General features: G+C 47.3%; 1 pseudogene; it reads right to left on the bottom strand.

The window, feature by feature from the left end:
- The window catches only part of LOC147109919 (putative G protein-coupled receptor 139), a 58,156-nt pseudogene extending 32,298 nt beyond the window's left edge, over positions 1-25,858 (bottom strand).
- Positions 25,859-27,260: the final 1,402 nt, after the last annotated feature.

Genomic DNA, 27,260 nt, shown 5'->3' on the forward strand with positions numbered 1-27,260 from the left:
TCTCTCTCTCTCTCACACTGACAAACGTTCTCTCTCTCACACTCCCAATCTCTCTATCTCTCACATTCCCACCTCTCTCTCTCACACACTCCCAATCTCTCTCTCTTGAACTCCCAACCGCTCTCTCTCACACTCCCAATCTCTCTCTCACACTCCCAATCTCTCTCTCTCTCTCACACTTACAATTTCTCTCTCTCTCACACTCCCAATCTCTCTCTCTCACACTCCCAATCTCGCTCTCTCTCACACTCCCAGTCTCTCTCTCTCACACTACCAATATCTCTCTCACATTCCCAATCTCTCTCTCTGTCACACTCCCAATCTCTCTCTCACATTCCCAATCTCTCTCTCTCATACTCCCAATCTCTCTCTCTCTCACACTCCAAATCTCTCTCTCTCACACTCCCAATCTCTCTCTCTCTCACACTCCCAATCTCTCTCTCTCTCACACTCCCAGTCACTCTCTCTCTCACACTCCCAATATCTCTCTCTCACACTACCAATCTCTCTCTCTCACACTCCCAATCTCTCTCTCTCTCACACTCCCAGTCTCTCTCACTCTCTCACTCCCAATCTCTCCCTCTCTCAAACTCCCAATCTCTCACTCTCTCACTCCCGGTTTCTCTCTCTCACACTCCCAATCTCTCTCTCTCTCTCACACTCCAAATCTCTCTCTCACACTCCCAGCCTCTGTCTCTCACATACTCCCAGTCTCACTCTTTCACACTCCCAATCTCTCTCTCTCACTCTCCCAATCTCTCTCACTAGCACACTCCCAATCTCTCTCTCTCACACTCCCAATCTCTCTCTCTCTCACACTCCCAATCTCTGTCTATCTCACACTCCCAATCTCTCTCCCTCACACTCCCAGTCTCTCTCTCTCACACACTCCCAGTCTCTATCTCTCTTGCACTGCCAATCTCTCTCTCTCTCACACTCCCAATCTCTCTCTCTCACACTCCCAATCTCTCTCTCTCTCACACTCCCAATGTCTCTCTCTCTCACACTCCCAATCTCTCTCTCTCTCACACTTCCAATCTCTCTCTCTCTCTCACTCCCAATCTCTCTCTCTCTCACACTCCCAATCTCTCTCTCACACTCCCAGTCTCTCTCTCTCAAACACTCCCAGTCTCTCTCTCTCTCACACTCCCTGTCTCTCTCTCTCTCACACTCCCAATCTCTCTCTCACACTCCCAGTCTCTCTCTCTCAAACACTCCCAGTCTCTCTCTCTCTCACACTCCCTGTCTCTCTCTCTCTCGCACTCCCAACCACTCTCTCTCGCACTCCCAATCTCTCTCCCTCACACTACCAATCTCCCTCTATCACACTCCCAGTCTCTCTCTCTGTCTCTCTCTCACACTCCCACTCTCTCTCTCACACTCCCAATCTCTCTCTCTCTCTCTCTCACACACACACTCCCACTCTCTCTCTCACACACTCCCTGTCTCTCTCTCTCTCTCACACACTCTCCCAGTTTCTCTCTCGCTCCCTCTCTCACACACACTCTCTCTCATACTCCCAGTCTCTCTCTCTCTCACACTCTCTCTCTCTCTCACTCACAGTCTCTCTCTCACTCACAATTTCCCTCTCTCTCTCTCTCTCTCACACTCCCACTCTCTCTCTCTCTCTCTCTCTCACACACCCCCACTCTCTCTCTCTCTCACACACACTCTCCCAGTCTCTCTCTCACTCACACACTCCCAGGCTCTCTCTCTCACACTCCCAGTCTCTCTCTCTCACACTCCCAGTCTCTCTATCTCTCTCACACTCCCAGTCTCTCTCTCTCACACATTCCCACTCTCTCTCTCCAATTCCAATTCCAATTCCAATTCAAATGCTTTATTGGCATGAAAGTTTACAGAGAACCATATTGCCAAAGCTTACATAGCAAAAAGGTACCGTTTTCCAACATTCTGTAGGTGTCAATCGATTTGACATTTGTTGGGTACATACAATATTACTTTTAACAATATTAATTTTAAACAGTCTTACTTTTAAACAGTCCTCAGGTTGTGACATGTTGTTACATATTTGGCCCCAAGGTATGGTCTGTCTCCTTCTCCCAGGACTAATCTCAATTTTGACAGGTCATCCAATTCCTTGAAATCTGGGGTTGTTTGGCTTAGCTTATTGAATAATATGTTTCTCTCTCTCACACACACACATCCACTCTCTCTCTCACTCTCTCTCAGACACTCCCACTCTCTCTCGCTATCCCTCTGACACTCCCACTCTCTCTCTCTCTCACTACCAGTCTCTCTCTCTCTCTCTCACACTACCAGTCCCTCTCTCTCTCTCACACTCCCAGTCTCTCTCTCTCTCACACTCATAAACGTTCTCTCCCTCACACTCCCAATCTCTCTATCTCTCACATTCCCATCTCTCTCTCTCACACACTCCCAGTCTCTCTCTCTTGCACTCACAACCGCTCTCTCTCACACTCCCAATCTCTCTCTCACACTCCCAATCTCTATCTCTCTCACACTCCCAATCTCTCTCTCTCTCACACTCCCAATCTCTCTCTCTCTCACACTCCCAATCTCTCTCTCTCTCACACTCCCAATCTCTCTCTCTCTCACACTCCCAATCTCTCTCTCTCTCACACTCCCAGTCTCTCTCTCTCCCACTCCCAAACTTTCTCTCTCTCACACTCCCAGTCTCTCTCTCTCTCACTCCCAGTCTCTCTCTCTCTCACACTCCCAATCTCTCTCTCTCACTCCCAGTCTCTCTCTCTCTCACACTCCCAGTCTCTCTCTCTCGCACTCCCAACCTCTCTCTCTCGCACTCCCAATCTCTCTCTCTCACACTACCAATCCCTCTCTATCACACTCCCAGTCTCTCTCTCTCTCTCTCTCACACTCCCAATCTCTCTCTCTCCCACACTCCCAATCTCTCTCTCTCTCACACTCCCAATCTCTCTATCTTTCACACTCCCATCTCTCTCCCTCTCACACACTCCCAGTCTCTCTCTCTCGCACTCCCACTCTCTCTCTCTCAAACTCCCAATCTCTCTCACACTCCCAATCTCTCTCTCTCACACTCCCAATCTCTCTCTCTCTCACACTCCCAATCCCTCTCTCTCTCACACTCCCAATCTCTCTCTCTCTCACACTCCCAATCTCTCTCTCTCTCACACTCCCAATCTCTCTCTCTCTCACACTCCCATTCTCTCTCTCTCTCACAGTCCCAAACATTCTCTCTCTCACACTCCCAGTCTCTCTCTCTCTCACTCCCATTCTCTCTCTCTCTCACACTCCCAATCTCTCTCTCTCACCCCCAGTCACTCTCTCTATCACACTCCCAATCTCTCTCTCGCTCACACTCCCAATCTCTCTCTCTCTCCCTCCCAGTCTCTCTCTCTTACACTCCCAGTCTCTCTCTCACTCACACTCCTAACCTCTCTCTCTCTCACACTCCCAATCTCTCTATCTCTCACACTCCCATCTCTCTCTCTCACACACTCCCAGTCTCTCTCTCCGGCACACTCCCAGTCTCTCTCTCTCGCACTCCCAATCTCTCTCTCTCACACTCCCAATTTCTCTCTCACATTCCCAATCTCTCTCTCTCTCTCACACTCCCAATCTCTCTCTCTCACACTCCCAGTCTCTCACTCTCTCACTCCCAGTCTCTCTCTCTCTCACACTCCCAATCTCTCTCTCTCTCACACTCCCAGTCTCTCTCGCACTCCCAACCTCTCTCTCTCGCACTCCCAATCTCTCTCTCTCACACTACCAATCCCTCTCTATCACACTCCCAGTCTCTCTCTCTCTCTCTCTCACACTCCCAATCTCTCTCTCTCCCACACTCCCAATCTCTCTCTCTCTCACACTCCCAATCTCTCTATCTTTCACACTCCCATCTCTCTCCCTCTCACACACTCCCAGTCTCTCTCTCTCGCACTCCCACTCTCTCTCTCTCAAACTCCCAATCTCTCTCACACTCCCAATCTCTCTCTCTCACACTCCCAATCTCTCTCTCTCACACTCCCAATCCCTCTCTCTCTCACACTTACAATCTCTCTCTCTCTCACACTCCCAATCTCTCTCTCTCTCACACTCCCAATCTCTCTCTCTCTCACACTCCCATTCTCTCTCTCTCTCACAGTCCCAAACATTCTCTCTCTCATACTCCCAGTCTCTCTCTCTCTCACTCCCATTCTCTCTCTCTCTCACACTCCCAATCTCTCTCTCTCACTCCCAGTCACTCTCTCTCTCACACTCCCAATCTCTCTCTCGCTCACACTCCCAATCTCTCTCTCTCTCCCTCCCAGTCTCTCTCTCTTACACTCCCAGTCTCTCTCTCACTCACACTCCTAACCTCTCTCTCTCTCACACTCCCAATCTCTCTATCTCTCACACTCCCATCTCTCTCTCTCACACACTCCCAGTCTCTCTCTCCGGCACACTCCCAGTCTCTCTCTCTCGCACTCCCAATCTCCCTCTCTCACACTCACAATTTCTCTCTCACATTCCCAATCTCTCTCTCTCTCTCACACTCCCAATCTCTCTCTCTCACACTCCCAATCTCCCTCTCTCACACGCCCAATCTCTCTCTCTCTCTCTCACTCCCAGACTCTGTCTCTCACCCCCCAATCTCTCTCTCTCTCACACACTCCCAGTATCTATCTCTCACACTCCCAATCTCTCTCTCTCTCTCACACTTACAATTTCTCTCTCTCTCACACTCCCAATCTCTCTCTCTCACACTCCCAATCTCGCTCTCTCTCACACTCCCAGTCTCTCTCTCTCACACTACCAATATCTCTCTCTCACATTCCCAATCTCTCTCTCTGTCACACTCCCAATCTCTCTCTCACATTCCCAATCTCTCTCTCTCATACTCCCAATCTCTCTCTCTCTCACACTCCAAATCTCTCTCTCTCACACTCCCAATCTCTCTCTCTCTCACACTCCCAACTCTCTCTCTCTCACACTCCCAATTTCTCTCACACCCCCAATCTCTCTCTCTCTCACTCCCAGTCTCTCTCTCTCACACCCACAATCTCTCTCTCACACACTCCCAGTCTCTCTATCTCACACTCCTAATCTCTCTCTCTCACACTCCCAATCTCTCTCTCTCACACTCCCAATCTCCCTCTCTCACACGCCCAATATCTCTCTCTCTCTCTCACTCCCAGACTCTGTCTCTCACCCCCCAATCTCTCTCTCTCTCACACACTCCCAGTATCTATCTCTCACACTCCTAATCTCTCTCTCTCTCTCACACTTACAATTTCTCTCTCTCTCACACTCCAATCTCTCTCTCTCACACTCCCAATCTCGCTCTCTCTCACACTCCCAGTCTCTCTCTCTCACACTACCAATATCTCTCTCTCACATTCCCAATCTCTCTCTCTGTCACACTCCCAATCTCTCTCTCACATTCCCAATCTCTCTCTCTCATACTCCCAATCTCTCTCTCTCTCACACTCCAAATCTCTCTCTCTCACACTCCCAATCTCTCTCTCTCTCACACTACCAATCTCTCTCTCTCACACTCCCAATCTCTCTCTCTCTCACACTCCCAGTCTCTCTCACTCTCTCACTCCCAATCTCTCCCTCTCTCACACTCCCAATCTCTCACTCTCTCACTCCCGGTTTCTCTCTCTCACACTCCCAATCTCTCTCTCTCTCTCACACTCCAAATCTCTCTCTCACACTCCCAGCCTCTGTCTCTCACATACTCCCAGTCTCTCTCTTTCACACTCCCAATCCAATTCCAATTCCAATTAAAATGCTTTATTGGCATGAAAGTTTACAGAGAACCATATTGCCAAAGCTTACATAGCAAAAAGGTACAGTTTTCCAACATTCTGTAGGTGTCAATCGATTTGACATTTGTTGGGTACATACAATATTACTTTTAAACAATATTAATTTTAAACAGTCTTTGTACTTCATTTGGTACGTTCAATATTAATTTTAAACAGTTTTAATTTTAAACAGTCCTCAGGTTGTGACATGTTGTTACATATTTGGCCCCAAGGTATGGTCTGTCTCCTTCTCCTAGGACTAATCTCAATTTTGACAGATCATCCAATTCCTTGAAATCTGGGGTTGTTTGGCTTAGCTTGTTGAATAATATGTTTCTTGATGTGTTGAATTTTTCGCATTTTAGGAGGAAATGCATTTCTGTTTCAACCTCGCCAGCCAGACATTGATCGCATATTCTATTCTCTCTAGGCTGCCAGGATTTCTTGTATCTGCCTTTTTCAATTTCCAGTTGGTGGTCGCTTAGTCTGTACCTGGTGAGGGTCTGTCTCTGTTTTGTGTCTCTGATGGTCGTGAGGTAGTCTGCCAGTTTATATTCTCTTTTTAGGGCCCGGTAACATTCTAATCTGCTTTGGCTTTCAGTTATTTTGTTCCAATGTTCCAGGTAGGTTTCTTTGCATTTTTTAATGATTTGGTTCACTCGGATTGGTGTTTGGACGGCTGTGTTGGTCTGGGGCTGGTCAGGGTCCGGCTGAGTACTTAGTTTCCGTAGCAGCTGACTCAGGGGACTCTTTTCTGGGTTTAGCTCTTGGGTCTGAAAGGCTTTGAAATGAAGGGTGTCTCACTCTCCCAATCTCTCTCACTAGCACACTCCCAATCTCTCTCTCTCACACTCCCAATCTCTCTCTCTCACACTCCCAATCTCTCTCTCTCTCACACTCCCAATCTCTCCCTATCTCACACTCCCAATCTCTGTCTATCTCACACTCCCAATCTCTCTCCCTCACACTCCCAGTCTCTATCTCTCTTGCACTGCCAATCTCTCTCTCTCTCACACTCCCAATCTCTCTCTCTCACACTCCCAATCTCTCTCTCTCTCACACTCCCAATGTCTCTCTCTCTCACACTCCCAATCTCTCTCTCTCTCACACTCCCAATCTCTCTCTCTCTCTCACTCCCAATCTCTCTCTCTCTCACACTCCCAATCTCTCTCTCACACTCCCAGTCTCTCTCTCTCAAACACTACCAGTCTCTCTCTCTCTCACACTCCCTGTCTCTCTCTCTCTCACACTCCCAATCTCTCTCTCACACTCCCAGTCTCTCTCTCTCAAACACTCCCAGTCTCTCTCTCTCTCACACTCCCTGTCTCTCTCTCTCTCGCACTCCCAACCACTCTCTCTCGCACTCCGAATCTCTCTCCCTCACACTACCAATCTCCCTCTATCACACTCCCAGTCTCTCTCTCTGTCTCTCTATCACACTCCCACTCTCTCTCTCTCACACTCCCAATCTCTCTCTCTCTCTCTCTCACACACAAACTCCCACTCTCTCTCTCACACACTCCCTGTCTCTCTCTCTCTCTCACACACTCTCCCAGTTTCTCTCTCGCTCCCTCTCTCACACACACTCTCTCTCATACTCCCAGTCTCTCTCTCTCTCACACTCTCTCTCTCTCTCACTCACAGTCTCTCTCTCACTCACAATTTCCCTCTCTCTCTCTCTCTCACACTCCCACTCTCTCTCTCTCTCTCTCTCACACACCCCCACTCTCTCTCTCTCTCACACACACTCTCCCAGTCTCTCTCTCACTCACACACTCCCAGGCTCTCTCTCTCACACTCCCAGTCTCTCTCTCTCACACTCCCAGTCTCTCTATCTCTCTCACACTCCCAGTCTCTCTCTCTCACACATTCCCACTCTCTCTCTCTCTCACACACACACATCCACTCTCTCTCCAATTCCAATTCCAATTAAAATGCTTTATTGGCATGAAAGTTTACAGAGAACCATATTGCCAAAGCTTACATAGCAAAAAGGTACAGTTTTCCAACATTCTGTAGGTGTCAATCGATTTGACATTTGTTGGGTACATACAATATTACTTTTAAACAATATTAATTTTAAACAGTCTTTGTACTTCATTTGGTACGTTCAATATTAATTTTAAACAGTCTTAATTTTAAACAGTCCTCAGGTTGTGACATGTTGTTACATATTTGGCCCCAAGGTATGGTCTGTCTCCTTCTCCTAGGACTAATCTCAATTTTGACAGATCATCCAATTCCTTGAAATCTGGGGTTGTTTGGCTTAGCTTGTTGAATAATATGTTTCTTGATGTGTTGAATTTTTCGCATTTTAGGAGGAAATGCATTTCTGTTTCAACCTCGCCAGCCAGACATTGATCGCATATTCTATTCTCTCTAGGCTGCCAGGATTTCTTGTATCTGCCTTTTTCAATTTCCAGTTGGTGGTCGCTTAGTCTGTACCTGGTGAGGGTCTGTCTCTGTTTTGTGTCTCTGATGGTTGTGAGGTAGTCTGCCAGTTTATATTCTCTTTTTAGGGCCCGGTAACATTCTAATCTGCTTTGGCTTTCGGTTATTTTGTTCCAATGTTCCAGGTAGGTTTCTTTGCATTTTTTAATGATTTGGTTCACTCGGATTGGTGTTTGGACGGCTGTGTTGGTCAGGGGCTGGTCAGGGTCCGGCTGAGTACTTAGTTTCCGTAGCAGCTGACTCAGGGGACTCTTTTCTGGGTTTAGCTCTTGGGTCTGAAAGGCTTTGAAATGAAGGGTGTCTGGGGAGCTAGATTTGAGGTGATTTAGGAAGTTTAGTGATCGTTTTTGGATGTTTATTATCAGTGGGTATCTGCCTAGTTCGGCTCTGCATGCATTTGTTGGCGTTTTTCTTTGGGTGCGAAGGATGCTTCGGCAGAATTCTGCATGTAGGGCTTCTATTGTATGTTTTTCCCATTTAGTGTAGCTTTGGTGATTTAGCGGGCCCCATACTTCACTACCGTACAGTGCAATGGGCAGGATTATGCTGTCAAATATTTTGAGCCAGATTTTGATTGGGATTTGGATGTTGTAGAATTTTCTTTTTATTGCATATAGGGCTCTTCGGGCTTTTTCTTTTAGTGCATTCACTGCTATGCTGAAGCTCCCTGATGCTGTAATAGTTAGACCAAGGTAGGTGTAGCTCATAGTGTGTCCTATAGTGATATCACTGAGGGTAAACTGGTATTTGTTTTCCTGACATCTGGGCCTTTTTTGAAAAATCATGATGTTGGTTTTCTTTAGATTTACTGTTAGAGCCCAATTTTGGCAGTATTTGTCGAGTAGGTCTAGTTGTTGCTGTAATCCCTGTTCTGTGGGAGACAGCAGAACCAGGTCGTCCGCATAGAACAGGGATTTCACTTCTCCATCCAGGAGACGGAGACCTGGTGACTCGCTTTGCTCCAGCATGTCTGCTAATTCATTTATGTATATGTTGAACAGGGTCGGGCTCAAATTGCAGCCCTGCCGGACGCCTCTTCTCTGGGTGAAGAAATCGGTGCGTTTGTCTCCAATCTCTCTCTCTCTCTCTCTCTCTCAGACACTCCCACTCTCTCTCGCTATCTCTCTGACACTCCCACTCTCTCTCTCTCTCACTACCAGTCTCTCTCTCTCTCTCTCTCACACTACCAGTCCCTCTCTCTCTCTCACACTCCCAGTCTCTCTCTCTCTCACACTCACAAACGTTCTCTCTCTCACACTCCCAATCTCTCTATCTCTCACATTCCCATCTCTCTCTCTCACACACTCCCAGTCTCTCTCTCTTGCACTCCCAACCGCTCTCTCTCACACTCCCAATCTCTCTCTCACACTCCCAATCTCTCTCTCTCTCTCACACTTACAATTTCTCTCTCTCTCACACTCCCAATCTCTCTCTCTCACACTCCCAATCTCGCTCTCTCTCACACTCCCAGTCTCTCTCTCTCACACTACCAATATCTCTCTCTCACACTCCCAATCTCTCTCTCTGTCACACTCCCAATCTCTCTCTCACATTCCCAATCTCTCTCTCTCATACTCCCAATCTCTCTCTCTCTCACACTCCAAATCTCTCTCTCTCACACTCCCAATCTCTCTCTCTCTCACACTCCCAATCTCTCTCTCTCTCACACTCCCAGTCACTCTCTCTCTCACACTCCCAATATCTCTCTCTCACACTACCAATCTCTCTCTCTCACACTCCCAATCTCTCTCTCTCTCACACTCCCAGTCTCTCTCACTCTCTCACTCCCAATCTCTCCCTCTCTCAAACTCCCAATCTCTCACTCTCTCACTCCCGGTTTCTCTCTCTCACACTCCCAATCTCTCTCTCTCTCTCACACTCCAAATCTCTCTCTCACACTCCCAGCCTCTGTCTCTCACATACTCCCAGTCTCTCTCTTTCACACTCCCAATCTCTCTCTCTCACTCTCCCAATCTCTCTCACTAGCACACTCCCAATCTCTCTCTCTCACACTCCCAATCTCTCTCTCTCTCACACTCCCAATCTCTGTCTATCTCACACTCCCAATCTCTCTCCCTCACACTCCCAGTCTCTCTCTCTCACACACTCCCAGTCTCTATCTCTCTTGCACTGCCAATCTCTCTCTCTCACACTCCCAATCTCTCTCTCTCACACTCCCAATCTCTCTCTCTCTCACACTCCCAATGTCTCTCTCTCTCACACTCCCAATCTCTCTCTCTCTCACACTTCCAATCTCTCTCTCTCTCTCACTCCCAATCTCTCTCTCTCTCACACTCCCAATCTCTCTCTCACACTCCAAGTCTCTCTCTCTCAAACACTCCCAGTCTCTCTCTCTCTCACACTCCCTGTCTCTCTCTCTCTCACACTCCCAATCTCTCTCTCACACTCCCAGTCTCTCTCTCTCAAACACTCCCAGTCTCTCTCTCTCTCACACTCCCTGTCTCTCTCTCTCTCGCACTCCCAACCACTCTCTCTCGCACTCCCAATCTCTCTCCCTCACACTACCAATCTCCCTCTATCACACTCCCAGTCTCTCTCTCTGTCTCTCTCTCACACTCCCACTCTCTCTCTCACACTCCCAATCTCTCTCTCTCTCTCTCTCACACACACACTCCCACTCTCTCTCTCACACACTCCCTGTCTCTCTCTCTCTCTCACACACTCTCCCAGTTTCTCTCTCGCACCCTCTCTCACACTCACTCTCTCTCATACTCCCAGTCTCTCTCTCTCTCACACTCTCTCTCTCTCTCACTCACAGTCTCTCTCTCACTCACAATTTCCCTCTCTCTCTCTCTCTCTCACACTCCCACTCTCTCTCTCTCTCTCTCTCTCACACACCCCCACTCTCTCTCTCTCTCACACACACTCTCCCAGTCTCTCTCTCACTCACACACTCCCAGGCTCTCTCTCTCACACTCCCAGTCTCTCTCTCTCACACTCCCAGTCTCTCTATCTCTCTCACACTCCCAGTCTCTCTCTCTCACACATTCCCACTCTCTCTCTCCAATTCCAATTCCAATTCCAATTCAAATGCTTTATTGGCATGAAAGTTTACAGAGAACCATATTGCCAAAGCTTACATAGCAAAAAGGTACCGTTTTCCAACATTCTGTAGGTGTCAATCGATTTGACATTTGTTGGGTACATACAATATTACTTTTAACAATATTAATTTTAAACAGTCTTACTTTTAAACAGTCCTCAGGTTGTGACATGTTGTTACATATTTGGCCCCAAGGTATGGTCTGTCTCCTTCTCCCAGGACTAATCTCAATTTTGACAGGTCATCCAATTCCTTGAAATCTGGGGTTGTTTGGCTTAGCTTATTGAATAATATGTTTCTCTCTCTCACACACACACATCCACTCTCTCTCTCTCTCTCTCTCAGACACTCCCACTCTCTCTCGCTATCCCTCTGACACTCCCACTCTCTCTCTCTCTCACTACCAGTCTCTCTCTCTCTCTCTCACACTACCAGTCCCTCTCTCTCTCTCACACTCCCAGTCTGTCTCTCTCTCACACTCATAAACGTTCTCTCCCTCACACTCCCAATCTCTCTATCTCTCACATTCCCATCTCTCTCTCTCACACACTCCCAGTCTCTCTCTCTTGCACTCACAACCGCTCTCTCTCACACTCCCAATCTCTCTCTCACACTCCCAATCTCTATCTCTCTCACACTCCCAATCTCTCTCTCTCTCACACTCCCAATCTCTCTCTCTCTCACACTCCCAATCTCTCTCTCTCTCACACTCCCAATCTCTCTCTCTCTCACACTCCCAATCTCTCTCTCTCTCACACTCCCAGTCTCTCTCTCTCCCACTCCCAAACTTTCTCTCTCTCACACTCCCAGTCTCTCTCTCTCTCACTCCCAGTCTCTCTCTCTCTCACACTCCCAATCTCTCTCTCTCACTCCCAGTCTCTCTCTCTCTCACACTCCCAGTCTCTCTCTCTCGCACTCCCAACCTCTCTCTCTCTCTCTCACACTACCAATCCCTCTCTATCACACTCCCAGTCTCTCTCTCTCTCTCTCTCACACTCCCAATCTCTCTCTCTCCCACACTCCCAATCTCTCTCTCTCTCACACTCCCAATCTCTCTATCTTTCACACTCCCATCTCTCTCTCTCACACACTCCCAGTCTCTCTCTCCGGCACACTCCCAGTCTCTCTCTCTCGCACTCCCAATCTCTCTCTCTCACACTCCCAATTTCTCTCTCACATTCCCAATCTCTCTCTCTCTCTCACACTCCCAATCTCTCTCTCTCACACTCCCAGTCTCTCACTCTCTCACTCCCAGTCTCTCTCTCTCTCACACTCCCAATCTCTCTCTCTCTCACACTCCCAGTCTCTCTCGCACTCCCAACCTCTCTCTCTCGCACTCCCAATCTCTCTCTCTCACACTACCAATCCCTCTCTATCACACTCCCAGTCTCTCTCTCTCTCTCTCTCACTCTCCCAATCTCTCTCTCTCCCACACTCCCAATCTCTCTCTCTCTCACACTCCCAATCTCTCTATCTTTCACACTCCCATCTCTCTCCCTCTCACACACTCCCAGTCTCTCTCTCTCGCACTCCCACTCTCTCTCTCTCAAACTCCCAATCTCTCTCACACTCCCAATCTCTCTCTCTCACACTCCCAATCTCTCTCTCTCTCACACTCCCAATCCCTCTCTCTCTCACACTTACAATCTCTCTCTCTCTCACACTCCCAATCTCTCTCTCTCTCACACTCACAATCTCTCTCTCTCTCACACTCCCATTCTCTCTCTCTCTCACAGTCCCAAACATTCTCAATCTCACACTCCCAGTCTCTCTCTCTCTCACTCCCATTCTCTCTCTCTCTCACACTCCCAATCTCTCTCTCTCACTCCCAGTCACTCTCTCTCTCACACTCCCAATCTCTCTCTCGCTCACACTCCCAATCTCTCTCTCTCTCCCTCCCAGTCTCTCTCTCTTACACTCCCAGTCTCTCTCTCACTCACACTCCTAACCTCTCTCTCTCTCACACTCCCAATCTCTCTATCTCTCACACTCCCATCTCTCTCTCTCACACACTCCCAGTCTCTCTCTCCGGCACACTCCCAGTCTCTCTCTCTCGCACTCCCAATCTCCCTCTCTCACACTCACAATTTCTCTCTCACATTCCCAATCTCTCTCTCTCTCTCACACTCCCAATCTCTCTCTCTCACACTCCCAATCTCTCTCTCCCTCACACTCCCGAACTGTCTCTCTCTCACACTCCCAATCTCTCTCTCTCTCTCACACTCCCTGTCTCTCTCTCTCTCTCACACTCCCAGTCACTCTCTCTCACACTCCCAATCTCTCTCTCTCTCACACTACCAATCTCTCTCTCTCCCACTCCAAATCTCTCTCTCTCTCACACTCCCAGTCTCTCTCTCTCTCTCACTCCCAATCTCTCTCTCTCTCACACTCCCAATCTCTCACTCTCTCACTCCCAGTCGCTCTCTCTCACACTCCCAATCTCTCTCTCTCTCACACTCCAAATCTCTCTCTCACACTCCCAGTCTCTGTCTCTCACACACTCCCAGTCTCTCTCTTTCACACTCCCAATCTCTCTCTCTCACACTCCCAATCTCTCTCTCTCACACTCCCAATCTCTCTCTCTCTCACACTCCCAATCACTCTCTCTCTCTCACTCCCAATCTCTCCCTCTCTCACACTCCCAATCTCTGGCTATCTCACACTCCCAATCTCTCTCTCTCACACTCCCAATCTCTCTCTCTCTCACACTCCCAATCACTCTCTCTCTCACACTCCCAATCTCTCCCTGTCTCACACTCCCAATCTCTGTCTATCTCACACTCCCAATCTCTCTCTCTCACACTCCCAGACTCTCTCTCTCACACACTCCCAGTCTCTATCTCTCTCACACTGCCAATCTCTCTCTCACACACTCCCAATCTCTCCCTCTCTCACACTCCCAATCTCTGTCTATCTCACACTCCCTATCTCTCTCTCTCACACTCCCAATCTCTCTCTCTCTCACACTCCCAATCTCTCTCTCTCTCACACTCCCAATCTCTCTCTCTCTCACACTCCCAATCTCTCCCTGTCTCACACTCCCAATCTCTGTCTATCTCACACTCCCAATCTCTCTCTCTCACACTCCCAGACTCTCTCTCTCACACACTCCCAGTCTCTATCTCACTCACACTGCCAATCTCTCTCTCACACACTCCCAATCTCTCTCTCTCACACTCCCAATCTCTCTCTCTCACACTCCCAATCTCTTTTTCTCTCACACTGCCAATCTCCCTCTCTCTCACACTACCAATCTCTCTCTCACACACTCCCAGTCTCTCTCTCTCACACACCCAGTCTCTCTATCTCACACTCCCAATCTCTCTCTCTCTCACTCCCAATCTCTCTCTCTCACACTCAAAATCAATTCAATTCAATTCAATTCAATTCAAATGCTTTATTGACATGAAAGTTTACAGAGAACCATATTGCCAAAGCTTACATTGCAAAAAGGTACAGTTTTCTAACATTCTGTCGGTGTCAATCGATTTGACATTTGTTGGGTACATACAATATTACTTTTAAACAATATTAATTTTAAACAGTCTTTGTACTTCATTTGGTACGTTCAATATTATTTTTAAAAAGTCTTAATTTTAAACAGTCCTCAGGTTGTGACATGTTGTTACATATTTGGCCCCAAGGTATGGTCTGTCTCCTTCTCCTAGGACTAATCTCAATTTTGACAGATCATCCAATTCCTTGAAATCTGGGGTTGTTTGGCTTAGCTTGTTGAATAATATGTTTCTTGATGTGTTGAATTTTTCGCATTTTAGGAGGAAATGCATTTCTGTTTCAACCTCGCCAGCCAGACATTGATCGCATATTCTATTCTCTCTAGGCTGCCAGGATTTCTTGTATCTGCCTTATTCAATTTCCAGTTGGTGGTCGCTTAGTCTGTACCTGGTGAGGGTCTGTCTCTGTTTTGTGTCTCTGATGGTCGTGAGGTAGTCTGCCAGTTTATATTCTCTTTTTAGGGCCCGGTAACATTCTAATCTGCTTTGGCTTTCGGTTATTTTGTTCCAATGTTCCAGGTAGGTTTCTTTGCATTTTTTAATGATTTGGTTCACTCGGATTGGTGTTTAGACGGCTGTGTTGGTCTGGGGCTGGTCAGGGTCCGGCTGAGTACTTAGTTTCAGTAGCAGCTGACTCAGGGGCCTCTTTTCTGGGTTTAGCTCTTGGGTCTGAAAGGCTTTGAAATGAAGGGTGTCTGGGGAGCTAGATTTGAGGTGATTTAGGAAGTTTAGTGCTCGTTTTTGGATGTTTATTATCAGTGGGTATCTGCCTAGTTCGGCTCTGCATGCATTTGTTGGCGTTTTTCTTTGGGTGCGAAGGATGCTTCGGCAGAATTCTGCATGTAGGGCTTCTATTGTGTGTTTTTCCCATTTAGTGTAGCTTTGGTGATTTAGCGGGCCCCATACTTCACTACCGTACAGTGCAATGGGCAGGATTATGCTGTCAAATATTTTGAGCCAGATTTTGATTGGGATTTGGATGTTGTAGAATTTTCTTTTTATTGCATATAGGGCTCTTCGGGCTTTTTCTTTTAGTGCATTCACTGCTATGCTGAAGCTCCCTGATGCTGTAATAGTTAGACCAAGGTAGGTGTAGCTCATAGAGTGTCCTATAGTGGTATCAATGAGGGTAAACTGGTATTTGTTTTCCTGACATCTGGGCCTTTTTTGAAAAATCATGATGTTGGTTTTCTTTAGATTTACTGTTAGAGCACTCCCAATCTCTCTCTCTCACACTCCCAATCTCTCTCTCTCTCTCTCACTCCCAGTTTCTCTCTCTCACACTCCCAATCTCTCTCTCTCTCTCACACTCCCAATATCTATCTCTCACACTCCCAACCTCTCTCTCTCTCTCACACTCCCAATCTCTCTCTCTCTCACACTCCCAATCTCTCTCTCTCACACTCCCAATCTCTCTCTCTCTCACACTCCCAGCCTCTCTCTCTCACACTACCAATCTCTAACTCTCACACTCCCAATCTCTCTCTCTGTCACACTCCCAATCTCTCTCTCACACTCCCAATCTCTCTCTCTCACACTCCCAATCTCTCTCTCTCACACTCCCAATTTCTCTCACACCCCCAATCTCTCTCTCTCTCACTCCCAGTCTCTCTCTCTCACACCCACAATCTCTCTCTCACACACTCCCAGTCTCTCTTTCTCACACTCCCAGTCTCTCTTTCTCACACTCCCAATCTCTCTCTCTCACACTCCCAATCTCCCTCTCTCACACGCCCAATCTCTCTCTCTCTCTCTCACTCCCAGACTCTGTCTCTCACCCCCCAATCTCTCTCTCTCTCTCACACTCCCAGTATCTATCTCTCACACTCCCAATCTCTCTCTCTCTCTCACACTTACAATTTCTCTCTCTCTCACACTCCCAATCTCTCTCTCTCACACTCCCAATCTCGCTCTCTCTCACACTCCCAGTCTCTCTCTCTCACACTACCAATATCTTTCTCTCACATTCCCAATCTCTCTCTATGTCACACTCCCAATCTCTCTCTCACATTCCCAATCTCTCTCTCTCATACTCCCAATCTCTCTCTCTGTCACACTCCAAATCTCTCTCTCTCACACTCCCAATCTCTCTCTCTCTCACACTCCCAATCTCTCTCTCTCTCACACTCCCAGTCACTCTCTCTCTCACACTCCCAATATCTCTCTCTCACACTCCCAATCTCTCTCTCTCTCTCACACTCTAAATCTCTCTCTCAAACTCCCAGCCCCTGTCTCTCACACACTCCCAGTCTCTCTCTTTCACACTCCCAATCTCTCTCTCTCACACTCCCAATCTCTCTCTCTCTCACACTCCCAATCTCTCTCTCTCTCATACTCCCAATCTCTCCCTCTCTCACACTCCCAATCTCTGTCTATCTTACACTCCCAATCTCTCTCTCTCACACTCCCAGTCTCCCTCTCTCACACACTCCCAGTCTCTATCTCTCTCGCACTGCCAATCTCTCTCTCTCTCACACTCCCAATCTCTCTCTCTCACACTCCCAATCTCTCTCTCTCTCACACTCCCAATGTCTCTCTCTCTCACACTCCCAATCTCTCTCTCTCTCACACTCCCAATCTCTTTCTCTCTCTCACTCCCAATCTCTCTCTCTCTCTCACACTCCCAATCTTTCTCTCTCTCACACTCCCAATCTCTCTCTCTCTCACACTCCCAATCTCTCTCTCTCTCAAACACTCCCAGTCTCTCTCTCTCTCACACTCCCTGTCTCTTTCTATCTCGCACTCCCAACCACTCTCTCTCGCACTCCCAATCTCTCTCTCTCACACTACCAATCTCCCTCTATCACACTCCCAGTCTCTCTCTCTGTCTCTCTCTCACACTCCCAATCTCTCTCTCTCACACTCGCAATCTCTCTCTCTCACGCTCCCAGTCTCTCTGTCTCATACTCCCAGTCTCTCTCGCTCTCTCTCTCACACACACACTCCCACTCTCTCTCTCACACACTCCCTGTCTCTCTCTCTCTCTCACACACTCTCCCAGTTTCTCTCTCGCTCCCTCTCTCACACACACTCTCTCTCACGCTCCCAGTCTCTCTCTCTCTCACACTCTCTCTCTCTCTCACTCACAGTCTCTCTCTCACTCACAATTTCTCTCTCTCTCTCTCTCACACACTCCCACTCTTTCTCTCTCTCTCTCTCTCACACACCCCCACTCTCTCTCTCTCTCTCACACACTCCCAGTCTCTCTCTCTCTCACACACTCCCAGGCTCTCTCTCTCTCACTCCCAGTCTCTCTCTCTCACACTCCCAGTCTCTCTATCTCTCTCACAGTCCCAGTCTCTCTCTCTCACACATTCCCACTCTCTCTCTCTCGCTCGCACACACACACACCCACTCTCTCTCTCTCTCTCTCTCTCTGACACTCCCACTCTCTCTCGCTATCTCTCTGACACTCCCACTCTCTCCCTCTCAATACCAGTCTCTCACTCTCTCTCTCTCTCACACTACCAGTCCCTCTCTCTCTCTCACACTCCCAGTCTCTCTCTCTCTCACACTCACAAACGTTCTCTCTCTCAGACTCCCAATCTCTCTATCTCTCACATTCCCATCTCTCTCTCTCACACACTCCCAGTCTCTCTCTCTCGCACTCCCAACCGCTCTCTCTCACACTTCCAATCTCTCTCTCACACTCCCAATCTCTATCTCTCTCACACTCCCAATCTCTCTCTCTCTCACACTCCCAATCTCTCTCTCTCTCACACTCCCAATCTCTCTCTCTCTCACACTCCCAATCTCTCTCTCTCTCACACTCCCAATCTCTCTCTCTCACACTCCCAGTCTCTCTCTCTCACACTCCCAAACTTTCTCTCTCTCACACTCCCAGTCTCTCTCTCTCTCACTCCCAGTCTCTCTCTCTCTCACACTCCCAATCTCTCTCTCTCACTCCCAGTCTCTCTCTCTCTCATACTCCCAGTCTCTCTCTCTCGCACTCCCAACCTCTCTCTCTCGCACTCCCAATCTCTCTCTCTCACACTACCAATCCCTCTCTATCACACTCCCAGTCTCTCTCTCTCTCTCTCTCACACTCCCAATCTCTCTCTCTCACACACTCCCAATCTCTCTCTCTCTCACACTCCCAATCGTTCTATCTCTCACACTCCCATCTCTCTCTCTCACACACTCCCAGTCTCTCTATCTCGCACTCCCACTCTCTCTCTCTCAAACTCCCAATCTCTCTCTCACACTCCCAATCTCTCTCTCTCACACTCCCAATCTCTCTCTCTCTCACACTTCCAATCCCTCTCTCTTTCACACTCCCAATCTCTCTCTCTCTCTCTCACAGTCCCAAACATTCTCTCTCTCACACTCCCAGTCTCTCTCTCTCTCACTCCCATTCTCACTCTCTCTCACACTCCCAATCTCTCTCTCTCACTCCCAGTCTCTCTCTCTCTCACACACCCAATCTCTCTCTCGCTCACACTCCCAATCTCGCTCTCTCTCCCTCCCAGTCTCTCTCTCTTACACTCCCAGTCTCTCTCTCACTCACACTCCTAACCTCTCTCTCTCTCACACTCCCAATCTCTCTATCTCTCACACTCCCATCTCTCTCTCTCACACACTCCCAGTCTCTCTCTCCGGCACACTCCCAGTCTCTCTCTCTCGCACTCCCAATCTCTCTCTCCCGCACTCCCAATTTCTCACTCACACTCCCAATCTCTCTCTCTCTCACACTCCCAATCTCTCTCTCTCTCACACTCCCTGTCTCTCTCTCTCTCTCACACTCCCAGTCACTCTCTCTCACACTCCCAATCTCTCTCTCTCTCACACTACCAATCTCTCTCTCTCCCACTCCCAATCTCTCTCTCTCTCACACTCCCAGTCTCTCTCTCTCTCTCACTCCCAATCTCTCTCTCTCTCACACTCCCAATCTCTCACACTCTCACTCCCAGTCGCTCTCTCTCACACTCCCAATCTCTGTCTATCTCACACTCCCAATCTCTCTCTCACACTCCCAATCTCTCTCTCTCTCACACTCCCAATCACTCTCTCTCTCACACTCCCAATCTCTCCCTGTCTCACACTCCCAATCTCTGTCTATCTCACACTCCCAATCTCTCTCTCTCACACTCCCAGACTCTCTCTCTCACACACTCCCAGTCTCTATCTCTCTCACACTGCCAATCTCTCTCTCACACACTCCCAATCTCTCTCTCTCTCACACTCCCAATCTCTCCCTCTCTCAAACTCCCAGTCTCTCACTCTCACACACTCCCAGTCTCTCTCTCTCTCTCACACTCCCAGTCTCTCTCTCTCGCCCTCCCAACCTCTCTCTCTCGCACTCCCAATCTCTCTCTCTCACACTCCCAATCTCTCTCTATCACACTCCCGGTCTCTCTCTCTCTCACTCTCTCTCACACTCCCAATCTCTCTCTCACACACTCCCAATCTCTCTCTCTCTCATACTCCCAATCTCTCTCTCTCTCACACTCCCAATCTCTCTCTCTCATACTCCCAGTCTCTCTCTCTCTCTCACGCTCGCAGTCTCTCTCTCTCACACTCCCAGTCTCTCTCGCTCTCTCTCTCACACACACACTCCCACTCTCTCTCTCTCACACACTCCCAGTCTCTCTCTCTCTCACACTCCAAATCTCTCTCTCACACTCCCAGTCTCTGTCTCTCACACACTCCCAGTCTCTCTCTTTCACACTCCCAATCTCTCTCTCACACTCCCAATCTCTCTCTCTCACACTCCCAATCTCTCTCTCTCTCACACTCCCAATCTCTCTCTCTCTCACTCCCAATCTCTCCCTCTCTCACACTCCCAATTTCTGTCTATCTCACACTCCCAATCTCTCTCTCTCACACTCCCAATCTCTCTCTCTCTCACACTCCCAATCTCTCTCTCTCTCACACTGCCAATCTCTCTCTCTCACACACTCCCAATCTCTCTCTCTCACACTCCCAATCTCTCTCTCTCTCACACTCCCAATCTCTCCCTCTCTTACACTCCCAGTCTGTCACTCTCACACACTCCCTGTCTCTCTCTCTCTCACACTCCCAGTCTCTCTCTCTCGCACTCCCAATTCTCTCTCTCGCACTCCCAATCTCTCTCTCTCACACTCCCAATCTCTCTCTATCACACTCCCCGTCTCTCTCTCTCTCTCTCTCTCATACTCCCAATCTCTCTCTCTCTCACACTCCCAATCTCTCTCTCTCATACTCCCAGTCTCTCTCTCTCTCTCTCACACTCGCAGTCTCTCTCTCTCACACTCCCAGTCTCTCTCGCTCTCTCTCTCACTCACACACTCCCACTCTCTCTCTCTCACACACTCCCAGTCTCTCTCTCTCTCTCACACTCCCAGTCTCACTCTCGCTCCCTCTCTCACACACACTCTCTCTCTCTGTCACCCTCCCAGTCTCTCTCTCTCTCACACACTCTCTCTCTCTCACTCACAGTCTCTGTCTCATTCCCAATTTCTCTCTCTCTCTCTCTCTCTCACACTCCCACTCTCTCTCTCTCCATCTCACACACCCCCACTCTCTCTCTCTCTCACACACTCCCAGTCTCTCTCTCTCTCACACACACTCCCAGTCTCTCTCTCTCACACTCCCAGCCTTTTTCTATCTCACACTCCCAGTCTCTCTCTCTCTCTCAAACTCCCAGTCTCTCTCTCTCACACACTCCCACTCTCTCTCTCTCTCTCACACACACACTCTCCCACTCTCTCTCTCTGTCTCAGACACTCCCACTCTCTCTCTCTCTCTCTGACACTCCCACTCTCTCTCTCTATCTCTCTGACACTCCCACTCTCTCTCTCTCTCTCACTCCCAGTCTCTCTCTCTCTCTCTCACACTACCAGTCTCTCTCTCTCTCCCACACTCCCAGTCTCTCTCTCTATCACTCACTGCCAGTCTCTCTCTCTCTCTCTCACACACACTCCCAGTCTCTCTCTCTCTCACACACTCCCAGTCTCTCTCTCTCTCTCTTTCTCTCTCACACACACACTCCCACTCAGTTCAGTTCAGTTCAGTTCAAATGCTTTATTGGCATGAAAGTTTACAGAGAACCATATTGCCAAAGCTTACATAGCAAAAAGGTACAGTTTTCCAACATTCTGTAGGTGTCAATCGATTTGACATTTGTTGGGTATATACAATATTACTTTTAAACAATATTAATTTTAAACAGTCTTTCTACTTCATTTGGTACGTTCAATATTAATTTTAAACAGTCTTACTTTTAAACAGTCCTCAGGTTGTGACATGTTGTTACATATTTAGCCCCAAGGTATGGTCTGTCTCCTTCTCCTAGGACTAATCTCTCACTCCCAGTCTCTCTCTCACACACTCCCAGTCTCTCTCTCTCTCTCTCTCTGTCTCTCTCACTCCCAGTCTCTCTCTCTCTCTCTCTCAATCCAATTCAATTCAATTCAAATCGCTTTATTGGCATGACAAGCTACATCTTATGTTGCCAAAGCATCGAAAAACATTCATGGTTGAACACATAAACACAGGTCTTTCCTTATATTTAGTGGTTGTCCCTCTGTTTATGGCAAGCTGTGACATAGTGTGCCGCTAAGCTTACACAATTTCTCTCTTCCCCTAGTAGGTATGGGAGTTTTTGGTCGTCATTCAAATTTCTGAATTCTGGGCATATTTTTGTGAATTTTGGGTAGAAATTCTCCCTTATGCCCTGATATTTTCTACAAGCTGTGAGGAAGTGCATCTCTGTCTCCACCACGCCCTGACTGCAGTGAAAGCATACCCTGTCCTCTCTTGGTAGCCGGTTCTGCCTGTGTCTACCTTCTCTCTCTCTCTCTCTCTCCTTCCCCCTCTCTCTCTCTCCTACCCCCCTCTCTCTCCTTTCCTCTGTCTCTTTCCCTCTCTCTCTCCTTCCCTCTCTCTCTCTCTCTCTCTCCTTCCCTCTCTCTCTCTCTCTCCTTCCCTCTCTCTCTCTCCTTCCCTCTCTCTCTCTTTCCTTCCCTCCCTCTCTCTCTCTCCTTCCCTCTCTCTCTCTCTCCTTCCCTCTCTCTCTGTCTCCTTCCCTCTCTCTCTCTCTCTCCTTCCCTCTCTCTCTCCTTCCCTCTCTCTCTCTCTCCTTCCATCTCTCTCTCTCTCCTTCCATCTCTCTCTCTCCTTCCCTCTCTCTCTCTCTCTCTCCTTCCCTCTCTCTCTCTCTCTCTCCTTCCCTCCCTCTCTCTCTCCTTCTCTCTCTCTCTCTCTCATTCCCTCTCTCTCTCTCTCTCTCCTTCCCTCTCTCTCCTTCCCTCTCTCTCTCTCTCCTTCCCTCTCTCTCTTCCCCCCAGTCGCACCCTCTCTCTCTTTCAACAACAACATGCCCTCAAAAAAGCCTCGGCACCGCCGGGCACCCACATCTAGTAACAGGTAAAGGAATTTAAGACCCACGTTTTAATTTTTCGTGATGTATTATGCAACCTACTGATGTTATATTGGCTTACATTGGCTTACAACGATAATTACATATGTTTATATTTTCAATTCAAGTGGCATTCATTTCATTATTAAGCGAAATAATGTATTTAACTACTTCTTAAAATTTCACTTCAAAAGTACCAGTGAAAATATCAGCCAAGTTAAATATCCGAATATTACTTGTGAAATTATTTATATTATTAATTAAAGCCAATGGCTGCCCAACCTAAATCAGTCAAGTCGGCATTAGAAATGTTCATGAAAATGTAAACAGTGCCTTACGTTTTGTTTTAAAAATTTTTTTTCGTCAGAAGCATCCGTAAAACAACTGATTTTAATTAATGCTCTGTTGCATACTCAAATTCTAATAAAACAAATTTGCTCATTCTCGTATTACAAACATTGTTATTTGGTGGAGGATGTCGGGTAATAGATTTTAAACTTTATAGGTGCTCAGCTTCAACCTTCCCTTTAGAATTGATGTGAAGATTTGATACGTTGCTGTATGTCATCAAGACAGTTTACATTGTAATAAGCTTAATGTTCCTGTGATGATTTGATGAGTTCGAGGGCAAGTAAAATATATTTTGTTAGACTGAGCTACACAGACACTGAAATCTAGGATTCGACACCTTCTGATCTGTCTGCTGAACTCAGAGATTGTGGAGATTGTGAAGCAGGAAAGCCAACCAGACTCAGAGATGCCGCTGGAGGAAGTAACAATCAATGTTCTTCCTTATGACCATCACGAGTGGGACATAATAGTGAGGACAGGATCTAGCCAATGAAAAAAAATAACCTCTATGGTCAAAAGGCTGTTAAATCTCCCTATCAGGGCGCACAATAAGAATGGGGCAGTGCTACGAAGGCTAACAGACCCTGCGGGACCTGAGAGCAGAGCAGGAGGATATAAATGATAACAATTGTTTCTTCTCAAACTGCAATTACTACATTTGGAAACTCGATGGCGATCAACACCCAAAGGAGGTTGAAGTGAAAGGCAGCACCTATCAAACCACATTTTTAATCAGAGGAACTGTTCATTCTGGTTACGAGATAGCAATTCAGTTGAATTTAGTTGCTTAAGATAAAAAATCACGGGATTGGGGGTAATATTCTAGCATGGATAGAGGATTGGCTATCTAACAGAAGGCAGAGAGTTGGGATAAATGGTTCATTCTCGGACTGGCAATCAGTAACTAGTGGTGTTCCACAGGGGTCAGTGCTGGGTCCCCAACTCTTTACAATCTATATATATTAACGATTTGGAGGAGGGGACCGAGTGTAACATATCAACGTTTGCAGATGATACTAAGATGGGAGGGAAAGTATTAAGTGAGGAGGACATAAAAAACCTGCAAGGGGACATAGACAGGCTAAGTAAGTGGGCAGAGTATTGGCAGATGGAATACAATATTGGAAAGTGTGAGATTATGCACTTTGGCAGGAAAAATCGTAGAGCAAGTTATTATCTTAATGGTAAGAAACTGGAAAGTACTGAAGTACAAAGGGATCTGGGGGTCCTGGTGCACGAAACTCAAAAGGTTAGTATGCAGGTGCAGCAAGTGATTAAGAAGGCCAATGGAATGTTGGCTTTCATTGCTAGGGGGATAGAATATAAAAATAGGGAGGTATTGCTTCAGTTGTACAAGGTATTGGTGAGACCGCACCTGGAATACTGCATACAGTTTTGGTGTCCATACTTAAGAAAAGACATACTTGCTCTCGAGTCAGTACAAAGAAGGTTCACTCGGTTAATCCCGGGGATGAGGGGATGGACATATGAGGAGAGGTTGAGTAGATTGGGACTCTACTCATTGGAGTTCAGAGGAATGAGAGGCGATCTTATTGAAACATATAAGATTGTGAAGGGGTTGGATTGGGTGGATGCGGGGAGGATGTTCCTGATGATGGGTGAAACTAGAACTAGGGGGCATAGTCTTGGAATAAGGGGCTGCTCTTTTAAAACTGAGATGAGGAGGAACTACTTCACTCAGAGGGTGGTAGGTCCATGGAATATGCTGCCCCAAAAAGCTGTAGAAGATACATCATAACATAAATTTAAAACAGAAATAGACAGTTTCCTAGAAGTAAAGGAAATAAAGGGTTATGGGGAGCAGGCAGGAATTTGGACATGAGTCTAGGTTCGGATCGGTCATGGCCCTGTGGGTAGCGGAGCGGGCCCAGGGGCCATGTAGCCTGATCCTGCTCCTATTTCATGTGTCTAATTCTGTTAGATTCAGGAGATGGTTCTGTGAAAGTAGATTGGCGGTTAGGATCTGACCAGCCATGATCTTATTGAATGGCGGAGCAGGCTCGAGGGGCCGATTGGCCTACTCCTGCTCCTATTTGTTATGTTCTTATGTTCTTATGAATAAGAATGTCTGAGAAATGCCGTCTATGTTGGAGATGAAATATCTATAATTTCAATTAAATATTGTATTAACTGCATAATATGAATTAAGGATAACTTACTCATTGAGCGGTTACAGCAGAATACATGACTACTTAACAAAAACATCCACCGAGACAGATTCAGTTACCAGTTACGCAGCAAGAGCAATGAGACAGTTTGACCCAGGTTTGCACAGCTGGTAAGGTTACGACTTACCTGGGATACCAACGGCGGCGAGAACTGGATAGTAAATTGCATACACCGGGCCAGTTACTTGCTCATGCATCTTCTATCAGAAGAGATTAGTTCTCAACTGCGTCAACCCATTGTTTATGTTAGAGTCAATGTATAGTTCACGGAAACGTCCAGTGAGACAATTAGCTTACATCAAAGTTTATTTTATTTCAAATCTGCATAAAAGAAAAGTGAAGATCTTCAAAAGAAGGGGATTGGACCTAGAACTGCCTAGTGGTCTGCCTGTCATGATAGGCTATTGTGGGATCTTGCTGTGCTTATTTTGAAATCCAATCCAATCCAATCCAAGACAAGACTTTTGGCAAAAGACAAAGTATATATATATATATTTATATATACTATATTATATTTTCTTTTCTTCATAATCAGAAATAAGTGGGATTTTTTCTCGGGTTTTCTGGGAAACACCCCAAAGGTTAATTGTTATCTTCGTAACATTCCTTCCTAACATAACAATTCAAAGGTGATACAAGTAATGCCTTAGGGTGGATCAAAACCCCAGATTCGATCTGTGGTTTGTGCCGTGTAAGCTGAGCTCTACCTAGAGCCATGGTGGGTGCTGATGAAACTGCTTGACAGCCAGCAAGCTGAAAAGACTGAAAAATCTCCTCGGGTTATGCTTCCAAATCATTGATCCCGACATGGGAAGTCTGTATATGCTCTTATGATCAATAGGGGAAGGAACTGAATGACAGCACCACGCTTTGGAATTACCTTCCTCAAGGCAATGCCTGAACTCTTCCGTAAACAAAGCCAGAAATGATGCCAACTATCTTTTATCAGCTTAAAATGCACATGCAATTTCATATGTTCTGTAGTTTGTCGGAAATTAACCCGCTATCGCTTGCATCAAAGAGTATTATCACTCAGATTAATTTCCAAGATATTGATTCCATGAAATAAATGTGACATCTGTCTTCAGCCAATTCTATGAATTGTTCACGCTTGTCACACTGCTCCCTGTGCACGTGACTTCACTGCTTTAACTGTGTGGAGTAGTTTCCTGTGGGGAGGGGTGCAGTGCAGGTTCTTCAGAATGATACTGTGTCAAAAAGGGTTAAATAAAGAGGACAGGTTGCACAGACCAGACATGCTTTACCTTGAGTATAGACGATTGAGGGGCGATCTAATTGAGGTGTTTAAGATGATTAAAGCGGTTGATTGGGCAGATGGAAAGAAACTTTTTCCTCTGGTGTGGAATACCAGAGTAAGGGGGCATAAGCTTAAAATTAGAGCTAGGTTGGGATGATGTCACGAAAAACTTAATGAAACAAAGAGCAGTGAAAATGTGAATCTCTCCCCAGAAATTGTTGAGACGATGTCAATCCAAACTTTCAAAACTGAGATTGGTAGATTTTAGTTGGGCATGGATAATAAGGGTTATGGAAGCAAGGCGGCTAAATTCAGTTTAGATGCAGATGAGCCATGGTCTA

Source organism: Somniosus microcephalus, chromosome 12, assembly GCF_052327205.1.
Source record: "Somniosus microcephalus isolate GS21.2 chromosome 12, FLI_Smic_1.0, whole genome shotgun sequence".
NCBI lineage: Eukaryota > Metazoa > Chordata > Chondrichthyes > Squaliformes > Somniosidae > Somniosus > Somniosus microcephalus.